This window comes from Dama dama, chromosome 20, assembly GCF_033118175.1.
Source record: "Dama dama isolate Ldn47 chromosome 20, ASM3311817v1, whole genome shotgun sequence".
In the NCBI taxonomy this organism is placed as follows: Eukaryota; Metazoa; Chordata; class Mammalia; order Artiodactyla; family Cervidae; genus Dama; species Dama dama.
The window spans coordinates 89,019,574-89,036,713 of NC_083700.1; the positions used below are offsets into that span (position 1 = coordinate 89,019,574).

The 17,140-nt window shown below is 50.7% G+C and overlaps 1 protein-coding gene across 2 annotated transcripts in view; it reads left to right on the top strand.

The window, feature by feature from the left end:
- SSBP3 (single stranded DNA binding protein 3) overlaps positions 1-17,140 on the top strand; it is a 166,696-nt gene that overhangs the window by 99,270 nt on the left and 50,286 nt on the right. The window lies entirely within an intron of this gene.

Consider the following 17,140-nt stretch of genomic DNA (forward strand, 5'->3'; position numbering starts at 1 on the left):
ACTGATCACTAACCCTCAGGAGGACCGAATCCCTGATACACACTGGGCAGATATTGCCTGTGTGTGTGGTCTCCATGCATGTCCTTGACCCAGTGTGGCACCTACAACAGAGCAAAGCGTGTGTGTGTGTGTGTGCGCGCGCGCGTGCGTGTGTGTGCGCGTGCATATGTGTGTGTATTTTGTTGTTGCTACTTTGGAGCCACTGCAGAATTTCTCATCACTGCCAAGTTACTTCCTCGGGATATATTTAGATAGCGCGAGATGAGTGAGAAGTGGGCGACGTGTATTTGCACAGGGATGTTTGCACACGTTGACCGTGGTGTTTTTGGAGCCGATGTCCAAGAGCTGGCTCCTTGCTCAGCCCTTGTCACACACTTGTCGGGGAAGGGCTGTGAGTAGCTCCTGTCAGGGGGATGGGGCGGGTGGGGGAAGCATGGGTGGCAGGACAAGTCTTCCGCGGCCCTCTGCCTTCTCCCTCCCATTGAGAATGAAGTCAAGGTTGGGGGCTTCAGGAAGAGTTCGAGGAGGCAGCTGGGAAGCCCCCACTCTGCCCACAAGGGCTGCCGTCTCCTGCTGTGGGGTGGACACTGTTACTGCACCCTGATGAGGTAAATATAATTACTTGGTTGTTTGTCTTTATTGGAAGTCATGGAGACTGCGTTGGCTCCCCAGGGTGGGGTAGGCAGGTCTGGCCCTGCACCCCTGCTCGAAGCACTTTCTCCCACTTCCTTCCTTCCTGCCCCCCTTTGCAGTGTGCCCCTCTCCTCGGAGTTTGAGTGTGCGCCATCCACATGGCAGCGTGGCGTGGTAGGGCCCAGAGTGGTCTGACTGCAGCCAGGGGGCCTCAGGTCCAGAGCGGTCCTCTCTGGCCTCCCCAGACCTAATCAGCTTACAGTGGGGCAGGGCAGTGCTCTTCTGTTATTAAATTCAGAGCCGTGGTCTGCATGATGGAGGCAGCTTTAATGAGATTAGAAAGCTTAACCAAGAGGCCAATTAAATCTGGGCCCGTACCTGTTTGGGCGGCTGTCTAAGCCCCGACCTGCATCCGGAGGCTTTCTACAGGCCTCCTGGGAGCCTGGCTGGGGAGGGTGAGGGGTAAAAGACGCCTGCCCATCTAACCACCCCTGGACCTGGGGCTGCTCAGGGCAGAGGCAGAACCCAAGAAGAGTTTTCTGGGACATCTGATCCTGGAGTTGCCCAAAACTGGATCAATATAGGCTTCCTGCAGCCTAGGGAGGGTGGTGACTGGGTGGCTGGCAGAGCCCCCAGGTGATTCTGATGTGCAGGGAGGTTTGGGAACCAAGAATTGAATCCACCCCTGGTTTTTTTTTTTTTTTTTTTTTTAAATAGACGAAGGAAAGGGACTCATGGGGAGCAGCCTGCCAGGGCCTGACACCTAGCCCTGTGCCTTTACCACTGTGGTGTCCTCCTTGGGTTGCCAGGGAACAGGGGATGCAGTTGCTCTTCTGTTCACACCCAGTTTTCTGTTTGTTTCTTCAAACTCCTGTGTTAGGTAGGCCAGGCAAGGAATGGTGACTTCCCATTTCACAGATGGGCAAGTTAAGGTTGAAGAGACCTGCCTCACACTGGTACCATCACTGGAAGGCCTGTTTGTAAGATTAAAGTCTTATCCTTTCCATGACTGGAGTCTTCCTTTTGGTTCCCACTGGAGGGGATGCAGTGTGTTGGTGTGTGGTGACTGGACCCAGCCAGGAAGAACTGCAACCTTGTAAAGACACTTAACCATCGTGGTCTTCATTGGCAAGGTAGGTCAGACACGAAACAAAGGAGCAAGCTGTTGAGAGGGCTAAGTGAGATCAGCTTCCTTTCCATGTCTGCATGATGTGTGGTGGGTTATTTCTGTTCCTGGAATGCGGAACCAGCAAGCTTTGGGGAACAGTGATGGGAGCGCTGAGAGGCTCTACAGGTGAGCAGTGCCCACCTAGTCCACACAGGGCATGGGACTTCCTTGGTGGATAAAAAGTGGAGAGAGGGGTTTAGAAGGAGTGTCCATTCAACAAAGTAATTATTGAGCCACCTGATGGATGTAGGCTGAGCACTATTTCTGGGGGAAGCAGAAACCTTACTTCATAAACTCTGTGAAGCAAGGCAAATTATTGCCATTTTCTAGATAAGACTGCCAAGGCATGATGTCTTTGAAGACTCAGGTCTCAGACCTTTCCTGCCCTCCACCTAGGATTGTGAGGCTGCGGCTAGGTCTGTTAGCAGAGAAGCTGGGGCTCCTTCCTGTTCTAAGGTTCTAGGTTCAGATTTTCTGGAGGCCTGTGGATTACCTGAAGCTGATTAAAAAACTCCTGTCTGCAGTGGAGAAAATCAGGCCACAGCCTCAAATGCAATTAGACAAAAATAAAAGAAAACCAGACTGCTTTAGACCAGATTTGCAGCAGAGTAGGGAGTTTGGTCATCATCCTTCAAGGATGGTCCTGTGATGTCTATGTGGCTTACACGTTTCAAGCTAGGAATAGAACTAAGATTCAAATTGAGGTTTTTTCCAAGGTTTCCATGTTTCTCTTCTCCAATGATTGCTTGAGAAGAGGAACATGGAGACTTTGGGAAGATAAGGCCCCTCTTTGTCCCTTTTGACATTTGGATTTATGAGAGTATGTTCTGTTCTTTAAAGTTACATTTTTATAAAGGAGAAAAATAAGACATTTCCCAGAAGAGCCAGGCCTAGCTTTGTCCAAAAGCATTCTCACAGCCCCCAGTCATTGAGTGGTTACTGATTATTGGACATAGTTAATATTTGGATTCTACTTTCTGGAACCAGTAGTCCTGCAGGGAGATAGCTTTGTCCATATGATAAGGCCAGGTAGAAAGTGTTGTAGGGGTTACAGAGTTTTACATTGACTTGGAAGAGGAAAAAAGTCATCCTGCCCAGCGCCCAGGGCAACCTGAGGGATGGATGGGTAGATGGATTAGAATGGCAGAAGCCAGCAGGGAGGTGGGCATTCTGGGTGGAGGGATGGCATGTGCAGAGGCTGGGGACCAGCATGTGCTTCTCAAGGTTGAAGCTTGGTGTCCATGAAAAGAGGGAGGTGAGAATGGGAGGAGGAGAGAGGCTAAGATGAGATCCCAGCCCTTCCGTTATCTCCTTGTTTGCATTAACTCATGCCAACTCCAGTAAGGTGTTGTCTTATATTGGTCAGGGCATGGGGCCGGGGAGCATCTCCAGACGGAAGTGAACTGCCTGCCTCTGAATTAGCCAGGGAGCTGTGGGGCCGAAGCTCCTCCCCTCAGTCCAGTGCTCTGTCTGCTTTACCATGGCAGCCCTTGGTTAGGAGTTCATTGGTGTTGAACCTTCCATCTCAGCCCTTGTTGAGAGGGTTGCAGGCAGAAGCAAGTATCTTCTAAAATTGAGTCCTAGCTCATGAACCTACTCAGGGCCTCTCATGCCTGTTCTGTGCTGGGAAGCAGGGACATAAGAGGTGGGCATAGGTGGATGACGAGGAGTTCGGTAGGTAGATAAAGGGATGTAGGTAGATAAAGGGAAGGTGGCAGGGGAGCTTGTTGAGCAGAGAGAGTGAAAGTAGCATGAACAGTGTCCTGGGTGGGGCTGAGACTTGCTTGGTGAAGTGCTGGAGCTGTTCTCAGGACATGGTAGACAGAACAGGGGTGTGGCCAGAGGTTCCTGTAGGCTCAGAGAGCCTGGTCATGGCCCACCCTCCCCCTTTTCTCGGCGTCTTATCTTTCTCTTCTCTCTGCCTCTCTCAAGTTCTTTCACGTCAAATGAGAAGTTGATTCAAGAGGAGGATGTATTCTGACCGAGTGAGCTCAAGGCTTGCTCTGTGCCATGTCTCTTGATTCCAAGAACCATGTCTTTTTTTTTTTTTAAATCTATGATTTGGAGGGTCCAGCCGCAAAGGGCAGTTGTTAGATTGGCAGTGGATTCCTCTGTCTATGGGGCACATTTTCTGGGGCACAGGAAGGCATTTAGGGGGAGACCTCTGCCTTAATGTCTTCTTCAACTTCTGCCCAGGCTCAGGAGCACCACCCCCCCCCCCCCCCCACCTCTGCCTGTCCCCAAGCCCTGGAGGTAGTAGCCAGGTTCTCTGGCCTCTCTAAGAAGCGTATGGAAAAAGTTGCTCCTTGGGCCAGCGGAGCAGACATCTACCTGCAAGGAGGCTGAGAACCAGAGCATTCAACCTGTCTTGAGAGTGAACAGCAAGCTCTGCTTTGGAAATGGTAGGGCAGCTCGACCACCAGGGCTGGGAGAGGCAGCTAGGTCTTAGCTACTCATAAAGATGCCTCAACTCATACCTGATCCTTTCACTGCACCCAGCCCACTGGCCCCAGGCTTGACTTCGTCCAGTGGGAATGAGACACAGTGGCAGTTTAACTCTGGAGGACACCCCACTCCCTTGCATTTTTTTTTTTTTTTTGTCTTTTTTGGAACTAAAGATGCTTTGCCTAGATGTTAGCTTAAGCTGTCTCCACAGCTGTCTTGGGAGGGGAGGTGTAACCATGATCTCATTTTACTGACCTGACCGTTGACACCAGAAGAGGCCACCCAAGTCATCTGCCAGGAGGGCGGAGCCACATCAGTGCCCAGGTTTTCTGAACACCCAAAGCTTGGATTTCACAGGCAGAGGAAACAGCTTGTTCTAAGATGTGTGTGGGCATGGTGGGGTGTGCATGCATGTGTGTGTGTGGCAGAGGTGCTGTGTTTGGAGCAGAGAGGGTAATTGTATGAGTTAGCTAGTCCTGCAATTTGACCTTGTAGACATGGTGACTCTTCTTGATAAGCAGAATTTCTGTAAGAACTTTATTCATCCAAAAAGTATTTACTGAGCCAGCACCTTCTCTATGCTGTGCACACCATTCCTGCCCCCATCCCTGTGAAGGCAGCTGGCTAATTTAATAAGAAATTAACAGTCGGATGTGACAAGTACTGTGATGAGGAACACATGGAGGATGAAGAGGTTTTGCCCAGGAGGAGAGAGTGAACGAGAATGTTCCAGAGAGATGGACCAGCCTCCGCAGAGGGATAGTTGGGCATGTTCATCAAGTAAATTTGGATGAAAGAAAGGCCTTGTAAGCCAGAGAGTACTAAACATATGTAATAACAATAGGTTATTCCTTTTGTGATGGATTTAAAGAATCTGATTTGTTGCACCCTGATGAAGGTCTCTAGAAAAGACCTTCCTTTGTGCATTCAATACCATATGGATTGATGGGGAAAGTAGGGGTGGACCACTGAGAAATCCCGTGTATGGGTCAGAAGTCTCAGTAGATAAGGTCCTCTGGTCCCTTGGAAGCCTTTGACTAGTCAGGTCATCTCTGGTTCTTCCAGGCTGGGCTCCTGGCCCCGTCCCACTAGCAGGTTTCTCACTAGGATCCTAAAAGCCGAGTGTGTCCTTGGGTGCTCTGGAACCATTGTGGCGGGATGCTAACAAGAAGGCCCTGCCTGTGTGCCTGGGAGACCCCCAGCAAGCATCTGTGGGCCTCTTTGTGGTGACCTCCAAAGGGCAGCCCTGCCTCGCCCTGCAATGGCTCTGGCTAGACCTCAACAGGCTGTGGAACGAGCTTGCAGACTGGGCTGTGTCAACGACTGAAGCAGCCGGGGGTCTTAGTCCATGCCTGACCTACATCTTCAGCGCCCCACCCCCCCGCCACATCACTCTTGGAGCAAACTGAATAGCCCGCCTTCCTGAGAGGGCCTCCTGCATGCCCGCCAGAGTGGGTCCCCTGCATGCCCGCCAGAGTGGGCCCTGTTCTAGAATGCTGCCAGGTAGCGAGGAATGTGGTGTGTCTTTGAGGGGCTGATTGCTGTGATCACAGAATTTAAGTCAACCAGACTGCCTGAGTTTGGTTCCTTAGGGACACTGGGTACCAGAGCTGTTACTGTTCCTGCCTCAGAGACAAAGACAGACACATGCGCACACAGACTTGCCTGGAATCTGTGACCTCGTGAATCCTCTTGTCGAGGGTGTTAACCTTTCTGTAAAATGACCGTCCTGGTCCCCTCATCTCAACACCGCTCTCTGAGTCTGCTCAGCACCCCAGGGCCTGGGAGCAGGGTGAGACCTGGGAACTTTTCTACAGTCCCATCCAGTGTGGCAGACCTTTGTTGTGCAGCTACTGGGTGCCTGATCTAGTTCTGGGAAGGTTTCCTGCAACTGCTGCATTTAGGCTAGAAGGACAGGTGGGCAGCAGGGGAAGCCTCAGGGAGGGTTCGCTCCCAGCAACTGGAGTCTTCACAAGAGGAAGGAGCCCTATTAGGCAGCATCATCTCAGGGGGTCAAGGCAGTGGGTGGGGGCAGAAGGGACTGAATTCTGCCCACCCTGGACCCTGTTGTTTTGTAAATGAGGCACCTCGGTAGGGAGGGCAGGGAGGGGATCGTCCTGTTCTCAGTCTCCTGGCTAGTTTTTTGGAGGTTGTCATTGAGGCTGAGCTGCAGTGCCCCTTTGTGTTACCTAAAGAATTTGGTTGAGGGGAAGGAACGTGGACTTGGAAGTCAGCTAGACGTGGGTTCAGGTCCCAGGGTGCTGCTTCCCGGCCTGTGGAACCACGGGCAGATCAGCTCTCTGAGCTTTAGTTTTCTGTAACATAGAGATGCTAATGCCACCTGCCCCCCTGGGGCTTTTTGAGGGGATCAGAGATAAGTAAGAAAGGGCCAGGCATTAGGAGGCACCTGTTTGGTCAGCTGTTGCTGTCCTGTCATCCCTGTGGGCAGTGCGGGGAGAGGGGGAGATGTGGCCAGAGTGTGCCATATCCCCAGCCGGAGTGCTCTGCCTGATGTCATGCCTCTTCCCTGTGTCCTGGAGGGCCCAGCCGTGGGCCCAGCTACTGGTGACCTCACCTGGCAGATGCCCAGGAGCCTTCAAGACGAGCTTCTCCACCTTCTGTCTGCCTCTTGGGCAGCATAACACGTGTGCTGGAGGCAGGCTGACACCTGGGCTTCAGGCAGGAGAGCCAGCAATGCAGCCCCCCATCTGACAGCTGGGTGTGGAGGGCTGTCCGAGTGGACAGCAGTGGATTCTAAGTACCTGGCTGCTCATGGAGTTGTTTGGTTCAATTTCCTTTGCGTTGTGACCTACATCATTCCTTATTTGCTAAACCCTCTGAGCAGGCAGCAGTAATAAATCAATTAATGACTCCGATGAATCGTTTAATGGCTGACAAAATAACAGTAAGGCCAACAGCTTGCATCTCTCCAGCGGTACCGAAGGACCCTGGTCGACCAGGGTGGGGGCCGAAACGGAGACTGTTAGCTAAATGAGCGCAATTAATACGCGCTTTAAAGGCTTAGGCGGCATCTGTTCCTACAGCCCGTGCGCCTGCATTCCCGGCTCCTTCGTTTGCAACCCCTCCCCATCCGAGTGAAAACTTGCCCACTTGGATGTCAGGGGACCCAGATGAGATTTTTCAGGCTGTGCACCTTATCCTGTCATGACAGGGGCTGAGCTGACGGAAGGTGACTCTGCCCTCCCTGAATCTGGTGCCGGTGAGCAAAGTATGCACCCCCTTTCTTGAAAGGTGTTCTGGGGGCCACCCTTTAATGATTTTTCTTAAAGCTAAAAAAATGCAAGTTTCTAAAGTGGGTGGGTTTTTTGTTCTGTGCACACCTCAGTCCTGGCAGGATTAAGTTGTCATTGGAACTGAGCGTGTGTGCAGGCCCATGCCAGGGAATTTTCCACTTTGCAGAAGCAACTGCCAGTGTTGTTAAGGAACTGTCACTGGCCTACTATGACATGTTTGCGGTTGTAAGAGGCTCCTTTAAGACAGTGGGAGTGTGTGTGTGTGTGTGTGTGTGTTTTGCTAATGGTGTAAACCAGGGTCTGAAGCTCATCTCTCTTTAAGAAGAAAATCAGCGTTGTACAAACAGTGTGCTGTTGATCCACTCCACACTGTTCATTTGCAGGGGGGACCTCTTGCCTTTAATCTCCCTTGTCTCACGTGTACACGCCTAGGACCCGTGCCCTCTGCTGCGCGACTCAGCTGGGGAGATGTTTGCACACGGGAGCAGGCACCCTGGCTGGCACCTACAGTATAACCAGGTATTAATTTCATGGGCTCCGCCTCTTACACAGAGGATGCCCTTTGATCCCGTTCCCAGGAGAAGCGAGTGCTTCCTGGGTTGGTGGGCAGGGCCTGGTGGGGTGGTGGCCGTGACCTTCTCGGCACAGAGAAGCCAGTGCCTCTTCCTCTTGAAAATGGTCTGACTGGGGTGCCTTTCTTTCATTTTTTTTTAAAAAGCGAGAGAGGCCGCTCCTCAGAAGACTGGGTTCTGTCTCACCAAGGATGCTGTCTTCTGCTGGCCCCCACCCTTCCCACGCCCTGGCCTGCCCTGTGTTCATAGAATCATAGAAAGCAAGTGCGTGTGTCTTCCACCTGGTGCTGTGTTGCTGGCTCAGGAGTTTAAGCCCCTTATCTGAGGAGTCATATTTGGGTTCCCCATACCCCTGTTGAGGGTAGAGGCCTCTCCATAATAGACAATGATGAAGGGCTCAGGAAGGTAAAGTGAGGTGCCCTTGTACCCCAGCTGCTGGAGAACAGAGGGGCTGGGCATAGAGCCCAGACCTCTTTACCCTCCGGCAGCATCTTTAAACGTCAGTTTCAAAGCTTAGACCGGAGAAGCTGGAACACAGCCAGAAGGTCTGGGCTTGACTTCCAGTTCTGCCTGTTCTGAGCTGAGTGACCTTGGACGAGTCCCTGAGCCTCTGTTTTCTCATCTATCGTACCTGCCCAGTTGTCCAGGAGTATGGGGAAAGAAGTGGGATGATCTGCGCCTAGGTTAGCTGGTGAGCTGGGTGGGCAGCCTCCTCCCCTTTCTTGGGGAGGGGATGTGGGTAAGCCCCATGCCCACCCTGTCAGCGAGATGGAGTGGCTGGGGAGGGTGGAGGATTTATGCTCTGAAGGAGAAGCTGTCAGAAGGCCTGGTTCCAGGGGAAGGCTAAGATGACAGCAGTAATCTCTCACCTTCCTATCACCTCCTGCATCTCCGAGGCTTGCTGTCCTTTAAGGCCCTGGCTTGAGTGCCACCTCTTCCATAAAGCCTCCCTGATCCCCCTAATCCCCGCCTCACAGCTCCTGCCTAGAGCACCTTCCCGCGTCCCTTAGTTCTCCTGTGGAGACTTCATTTCATCTCCTGGACCTCACGGGCAGAGCCTAGCCTCTGTCGTCTCCCACCTCAGCGGGCACAGCATAGCACATCCCTGGCGGCCCAGGAGCCAGCGTTTGCTGAACACATGGCCGTGTAGAAAGCACTCCTAACCTTTTTAAGCTCCCCACCTACCTTGTTTCTCCTTCTCTTCCCAGGGTAATTTACCAGTTAGATCCAACAGACTCTTCAGCGAGATCTTACATTCCCACACACAGGCACACACAAGCATGCACGCACCCTTAGCAGAGGCCAACTCAGTGAAATACTTGCTGGAAGGAGCAGTTAGAAGGCCAGTCTACTTTGGGAAGAGAAAAACATGTGGATGATCTCAGATGTAGAGAATGCCTTGTGCTTACCTTAGGTTACTGTGATCTGTTGTTTCTCTTAATAAGCACCAAAAAAGCACCCAGAACTCTGCTTTGCAGGGACTGGTGGCAGGGCAGAGAGGGGTGCATTATTTAGGTTTCTTGGACTGAAATCAGAGGTGGAGGGACAGAGAGACTGAAGTGAGAACACTTAGAATAATGCACTTCTCTGGGCCTGATTTCTTACCGGTAAACAGCAGTGACATCTTCGCAGGGATGTTGAGAAGTAAATCGTATCCCCTTCCCTCTCCCCAGGGCTCTGGGATCAGGATGAAAAGGCATTTGCTTCTCTCTGCCTGCTCTCTCTGCATTCCTGCATCCATCCTCACTTTTCAGGACACGGAAATGAGATGGGGATGTTAGGGAAGAAGCTCTGGTGTCAAGACAGCCCTCACCTGAGCCTGATGGCCTGGCTGTGCAAGCTGGGGCTTTTCTCACACTTTTCTCAGTGTGTGTGGCTGAGAGCTTGGTGTGACGCCCTCTTGGTTCACTGTAGCAGCAGGACCTCAGCCACCTCGCTTGGAACTGAGCAGCGGCCTAGGGGGCAAGAAGGCTCCCCCCGAGTCACACAGCAGGTCGTTTATAGCCAGACCTGGAACCCTGATCCCAGGACCCTCCATCCGGGGCTCTTCTGTCTCCTAACTATCCCCAGGAAGTGCCACGTGGTGCTGGGTAACATAGCTCCCCTCTTTTCAGAGGGGAGGCTGAGGCAGTCCCCATGGCTCCATTGTGGCCAAGCAGAGATGAAACCCACACCCTCTGATCCTGAGTGCGCTCACACCCTGTCCCCGCTGGGCCACCCAAGATGACGTGACCCACTACTCCCAGAGGCTCTTCACTCTGATGCTCCCATCTGGAGAAGCTTTCGGTGGCTTGGAGCATCTTCCCCTGGACCCAGGGCCATCCCTCAGCGGCGACGGGCGAGCACGTCCATTCCTCCCCACACATGATGGCCCCCTGGCCGTTTGGAGGCAGGGATCCTGTGTTGCTCACTCCCCTGTGTCATCCAAGCCTATTTTTAACGCCAGCCAGTTCTGTCTCTTCACGTAGCAGCAGCTCTGTGTGTTTTTCCAAGCTGCAGAATTAGAACCTCTGTTCTCCAAATGGATTCTCTTCTGTGGTCTGCACATAAAACCGAGAGGCCTCTGCCTATACCTTCCGCTTTTGCCACCCCGCTTCTCTCTGTCTTGGCCTTTCTGTCTGACAAGATTCTTTCCATTCCCTTAGCTACATCTTCAGTCTGTTGATGCTGCTAAAATTCCCTCTAGGAAACTTGGGGGAAAAAAGCAGCGACATTACATTGCCAACAAAGGTCCGTCTAGTAAAGGCTATGGTTTTTTCAGTAGTCATGTATGGATGTGAGGAGTTGGACTATAAAGAAAGCTGAGCGCTGAAAAATTGATGCTTTTGAACTGTGGTGTTGGAGAAGACTCTTGAGAGTCCCTTGGATTGCAAGGAGATCCAACCAGTCCATCCTAAAGGAAATCAGTCCTGAATGTTCACTGGAAGGACTGATGCTGAAGCTGTAACTCCAATACTTTGACCACTTGATGTGAAGAACTGACTCATTGGAAAAGACCCTGATGCTAGAAAGATTGAAGGCGGAAGGAGAAGGGGACGATAGAGGATGAGATGGTTGGATGGCATCACTGACTCAATGCACAGGGCGGCCTGGCGTGCTGCAGTCCAGTCCATGGGATTGCAAAGAGTTGGACACGACTGAGTGACTGAACTGAACTGAGGAAGCTTGGCCCAGCGGGTCCCAGGTCATTCCTATATTTTGCAGTGAATGTTGTATTTTGAATTGTGAAATCTGTATTTTGCACAGAATGCTGAACCCCCTGACCTGATGACACCTGTGTAAACATACCTCCCTCCCGGGAATATGACCTTCTCTCACAGCCCTTCATTTCTCAGAGCTGCAGTGCCCCTGTCCCCCCAGGTGTCCTCCGCTGCCCAGCTGTGAGCACACTGCCATGCGCCACATGCCCCTGGTGTCCTGGGTGCCTGGCCACGTGGCCTGTGTTGAGTTTCAGCCAAGAAAGGCTGTACTTGGTGGTTTCACATGTGGGCCCCGTACTGCTACACGCCTGAGTATTGGGGTGGGGCGCGGAAGGAGGGGATTTGCAGAACAAAGTTCCATTTTGCAGCCTTGTAAATCAGTCAGGAGGGGTTGGCCGACCTGGCAGCAGTCCCGCCGTCCGCTCTGAACGTGTTTTTATTCCGTTTTCCAGGAGCTTCCTGTGCATAGAACTTTAGAGTAAAAATGGGTGGGGGGATTCCATGCTAGTTTGTGGGTGAGGCTAACTGGGGATCTCAGGGTAAGGCTAGAAGGTCCTGTCTTGTAGGGAACATACCGCCCCACCCCCACCCCGCCCGCATCAGGCTCTGCTTCTTGAAGGAAGCATGAGTGTCACCTACCACAAGATACTACAAGATGTGAAGTGGGAGGCTCCTGGGAGCTTGTCTCTTGTTCCCTCTCTACTGACCCTGTTCCTTGAGTCGCATGGGGCTCCTTGCTATGGATTGAGGAAAGGGCCCACATCCAGAACTTGCCAAGTCTGTTCATTTGTGGAGCCTTGGGTACCCTGGTGGTGTTGGGTGAGTTTGTCAGGCATGCGCTGGGATGCCTGGCATGGGGTAAGAGGTGTCAGGTAGGATTCTCAACTGTCCTGAGCTGCTTGCTCTTTTGCTGAAATCTCTTCCCTGTTGCCTTGAGCAGCAAGCCCAGGTTTCCTCTCACGGCTTTCAAAGCTCCTCACTGTCGCTCAGATTCCAAGGCTGCAGGTTTGAGCCCTGCATCTCTACCAGGGTAAGGGTTGTGGGGAGAATGTGCTTACTCTGGGTCAGGGGTGGTGTCCAGGTCTCTCCTGACTGTTGACAACGGGGTTTGGTGGAGTGGCATCCGGAGCACACAAACAGAGCTGGGGGGCTGCAGCGAACCCCTAAGCCCCGGTGGCTGTGTAGCCGTCCTGGGGTCATAAAGAAACCCTACTCTTGAGGGTGAACGTTGTAGGATGAGCCCTCCTTGGAAGCGTCCCTGGCTGTGAACAAAAATAAAATACTTCGCAGGGAGGGGGACTTTTACAGCTTCAGGCAGATGTCTGAAGGCACCTCAGGCTTTCCAAGTGGACTAGATCCCGGAGGCTTGGAGGAGGCAGCTGGCTGCAGTGGCCCACACCACTCACTGCAAGGCCTGTTTTCTATTTGGAAAAGAATTTTTAGTTAGTTAAAAAAAAGAAGCATGAGTTGCCAAACTGCGTGCCCAGTTTGATTCTGCCTTTTTTAGTCCATGTGTGCATGTATGCATATATGGATAAAGGTTGGTGAGGGGGGCTGTTGGGGGTTGCGGTTGGTGCAGGGGAGAGCCCAGATGTCTTGAGCTAGCTGTTATCTCCAGGCTTTGATAATCAATAGGTTTGTAGGTGGTGGTGAAGTTTTAACCTCTAAGAGTTCTTTTTTTGAGATTTTAAAATGCTTATTTAGTCTTAGGTGGGTCTTCGTTGTCCTGCACAGGCTTTCTCTAGTTGCAGCGAGCGGGGGCTACTCTCTAGTTGCTTCTCATTGTGATGGCTTCTCTTGTTGAGGAGCATAGGCTCTAGAGCTTGGACTTTGATAGTTGTGGCACAGGCTTCGTTGCTCTGTGGCTTGTGGGATCTTCCCAGACCAGGGATGAAACCTGTGTTCCCAGCATTGGCAGGCAGATTCTTAACCACTGCACCACCACTGCACTGGAAGTCCTAAGAGTTCTTTCTGTAATGAATGGGGAAGAGTTAAAATTTAGGGTCTTCCTTCCTAAAATTTAGGAGCTGCTGTTTCTAGTCCCTGCCCCCGCTAGGTGTATGGACTGGGTTGGGAGAGCACTTTGGAAGAAGAGCTGCAGAGGTCGTCTTCTCTAACTCCCATCATTTGACATCTGGCGCAACAGAGGCCCAGGGCGAGCAGGGACTTACCCGAGCCCAGGCGGGAGGTCTCTGGCTCCTCACTCCTTCCTCCCCTACACCGGTGGAAGAATTCCTGGGCACCTACTACAGCTCCAATGTGCTGTTGGCCTCTGTGAATGTCAGGGGGTTTTGGTTTTGGTTTTGTGTTTTTAGAGAAAACTCACATGAGGCACTTTGCTGAGTGCTTTAATGGAGTTCTAACTCCAAGTTGGAAACCACAGGGAGAGGCCGATTCCTAGCAGTCCGGAAAGGCCTGGCTCCAGATGGCCAGGTTTAAGCAGGTCTTTGAACAATAAAAGTTGTAATTGTTTATTGAACACCTGCTGTATGCCTCACATTGTGCTGGGTCTTAGAGATGGGTAAAGGTGCTGTTGAGGTGTGGGGATGAGGGCAGCATCACGTTGATAGATGTGGGGTGAGGTCTGTTGGGTTTCATGTGCAAGAATGATTTCTTAACCCTCTTGTCTCTCTGTGACACTGGTTGCTGCTTTCATTTTCTTTTTTGTCCTTTTCTGCCCTTTTGAAAGTTTTCTATTATAAGTTCATGTTTGCCTCAAAATCAAAGAATGGCAGTAACTGTCATACTTTAAGACAGAGTTAAACACTGCAGAGCTACTTAATTTTGCAGCTGAAAGAGCCTATAAAGGATAAGTTATCACCCCAGCTTCCTGACACCTGAGCCACCACTAACATGGCCTTCCTTCCACTGGAGGGTAGCAAATGTCCATTTCCACCCAGATGTCAAAGAATTATACCATCCCCCTATTAGAACTGTGGATTTTCCATCCCTAACATTCAAAGGACTGTGGATTCCTGATCTTGTAGGAAAAAGAGATTTTGGTGTCAGGGGAGCCTTGTAAGTTATGCACCTGGTTCAAGTATTCCTTTAAAAGTTTTTTTTTTCTTTAAAATGATAAGATATCTATATGTTATATCCTTAATATATAAAGAGCTCATGTATATCACTAAGGAAAGACATCAAATACCTAAATAGCAAACGGCATGAATGATTTGTCATTTGTTTTACTAAATGGCCAGTGTAAACCATTTTAAAAGGTTAGTGATCCAAAAGATTAAGTTAAAATACCAAAGAGATCAAAGAGGTATCATTTTGTAACTAAGTTAGCAAACACTGATATAATGCCCTGTTAATTAAATTAGTTGAATAATATTAGTCTCATTAAAAAATCATGTTTTCTTTGACCATTTAATGAGAGGAGAAGTGCTTACGATATTATTTAACAAAAAACAGTGACTAATTTTCTTTTTACTCTGCTGTGTCCTATAATAGGAAAGTGTTTTATATTAAATGAATAATGCTAATTTAAAGAACCAAGTTGCTGAAGCTTTCCAGATCTTTCTTTGAAAGACACGCATTGTTTCTGAGCTGAAGGCTGAGGAAGAGTAGATCTGGACCCTGGGAGGATAAGTGGGAAAAGGCCACCTTCAGTCTGCTCTCCACACAGACACTTGTTTTCTCATCTGTAATGTAAGGGTGCTTGTGTCTGCCTTGGAAGGCCGCCTGGGGGTTCAGGGAGAGATGGTGTGACAGTACCTGGCTTGTTCTGAGCATCAGGCTAGACAGCCCCTGCCATCCACCCAGCCCAGGGTTGGGCCATCGGCTCCGTCTTTCTCACACTGTCATCAGGAGCGCCATCTTTTCCATCTTCACCCTGAGAACAAGTCAGTGTCACATTTATTGAATAAAACATTTAATCAGGGCAAGAGAGGGTTTTGGTTTTCCCAAATGTATCACTTGCCCTTGACCGCCTTTCTGATCAGCATCGTTGACCCACCCTCCTTGCTTGACTGGTGGACTTGAACAGAAATATGAATAATTTGAGAAAGGTCACCTCCTAAGAGGGTACCTCTGTTTTGGAAAGGTGTCAGTTTTCCTCCAAATTTTATTTATATGTATATAGGAATTTTTTTATTTTGGTAGGAAGATGACTTGTATGAATGATAGAAGTTTGGTGGGATAAGTAGATAAAAATAAATAAGAAAACTTCCACTAAAGAATTGAAGAAGATAATAAAATACATTGTAAAACTCTGATCATTAGAATGGACAGAATTAGGACAGAATTTTTTAAAAGCTCAGAAACCATCCCATGCCTTTGTAAGAATTTTTGTCTCTGATTTCAAATGACTGGAGAACTTGTACCAAGCCAGTTGACCATTTGAGGAGTAAAATCTATGTTCTTTACCAAAATAAGTTGCTGAATGATTAAAGAGTTAAGTGTAAAACTGGTCTGTGAAAGAACTTGAAGAAAGTATAGGAGGATGTTTACCTCACCCCATTTAAAATTAAAAAAAATTTTTTTCTGCTGCTGCTGCGGAGTAATTGTTGGCTGTAAATCATGAAAAGTTGCATTTTAGCAGAACAACCAACCGCAAACAAACAGTGCAGCTAATGGATAACCTGGCGTATTCCCCCAGGCAGCCCTCATCCTAGATAATACCAGGGGCGGGGAGCTCAACCAGGGCTGGCTTCTCCTCCAACCAAAGGAGGTAGGAAAGGCAGAACCTGATATTTGGGGGGTATTTTAACACATTACAGGATGGTTGGCAGACTCTCTACAGAGAAGTTTGCTTTTCTGTACACCAAATCATTTTGGAATGTTGAGCCAGAGAAGCCAGCCCCATCCCACGCTATTCCCTTTTACCTGGGGTCTGTTGAAACAGCCACTGTGGGCCTCCCGAGTCCTCCTTATTTCCAGATGACCAGCTTCCCGGGGTTACAAAGCACAGACCATCCCATTGCTTAATCCTCCCCAACACTTAGGAGCAGGTAGGACTGCGGTGATTTGAACCTAGTGCAGAAAGCTGAGTGGTTTGCCACGGTCGCCCCTTGCTAGTACAGGCAAACAGTGTTTGAACCCCAGTGTATTGGTTTCCAGGGCTGTCTGTTTTCTTGCTGCCATGTGGTGTGTTTGGGGGATTCATACAGTCCCCCATCCCCTTCCCTGGGAGTTAGGAGTTCTGGGTCCTGTTTTGTGGCTGAGGAAGGGGCAGGAGAAGTGACTTCTTAGAAGTGGTGACGGCAGGCTGCAATTGTAACAGAAGAGTGTTCTGTTTCTTGACCCCGACGGGCTCACTGTCGTCCCAGAGGACCAGTCAGAGCCACCGGGGGGACAGTTGGCCATTGTGTTTCAGAGGCTCAGTCCTGCTGGGGTTTGGGGACCTTCGAGGTTGGGTCTGGGCTTCCTGTGGGAGCAGCCCCTGGGAGTTGTGGAGTGTGGCGGGGAGCAGAGCATGGGCCCAGGTGGGCGGTCAGGCCTGGGGGCTTCTCTCTCAGCTTCACCCGCCCGTGCGAGCACGCGGCCAGGCACAGACATGCCGGCCATGGGAACAGGTGGGACACAGATTGTCTGGAAGGAGGCCAGGCTGAGGAGAGCAACGTCTGTTCACCCCTGGGACGCATTTGTTGAGGCAGATGTACCAGGTAAATGCCGGAAGAGCAGCATTTGAGAGAAAGAGGAATGACAGTGCAGCCCACCTCCTCTGTGGCACCCAGGACCCTGACGGGGCCAGTGACGTGCCCGCCCGCCTCTCCCATCTCCCGGGCCTTTCCCAGCTGGTCTGTCTGTAGATTCACTAAGCCGTGGATGTTCGTTGATCTTCTGCTCTGTACAGCATGCTGGCACCTTGGCGAGGGCACCCCCATTCATGAGGCACCTCGCCTGCCCTGCGGAGGCTTCTTCAGA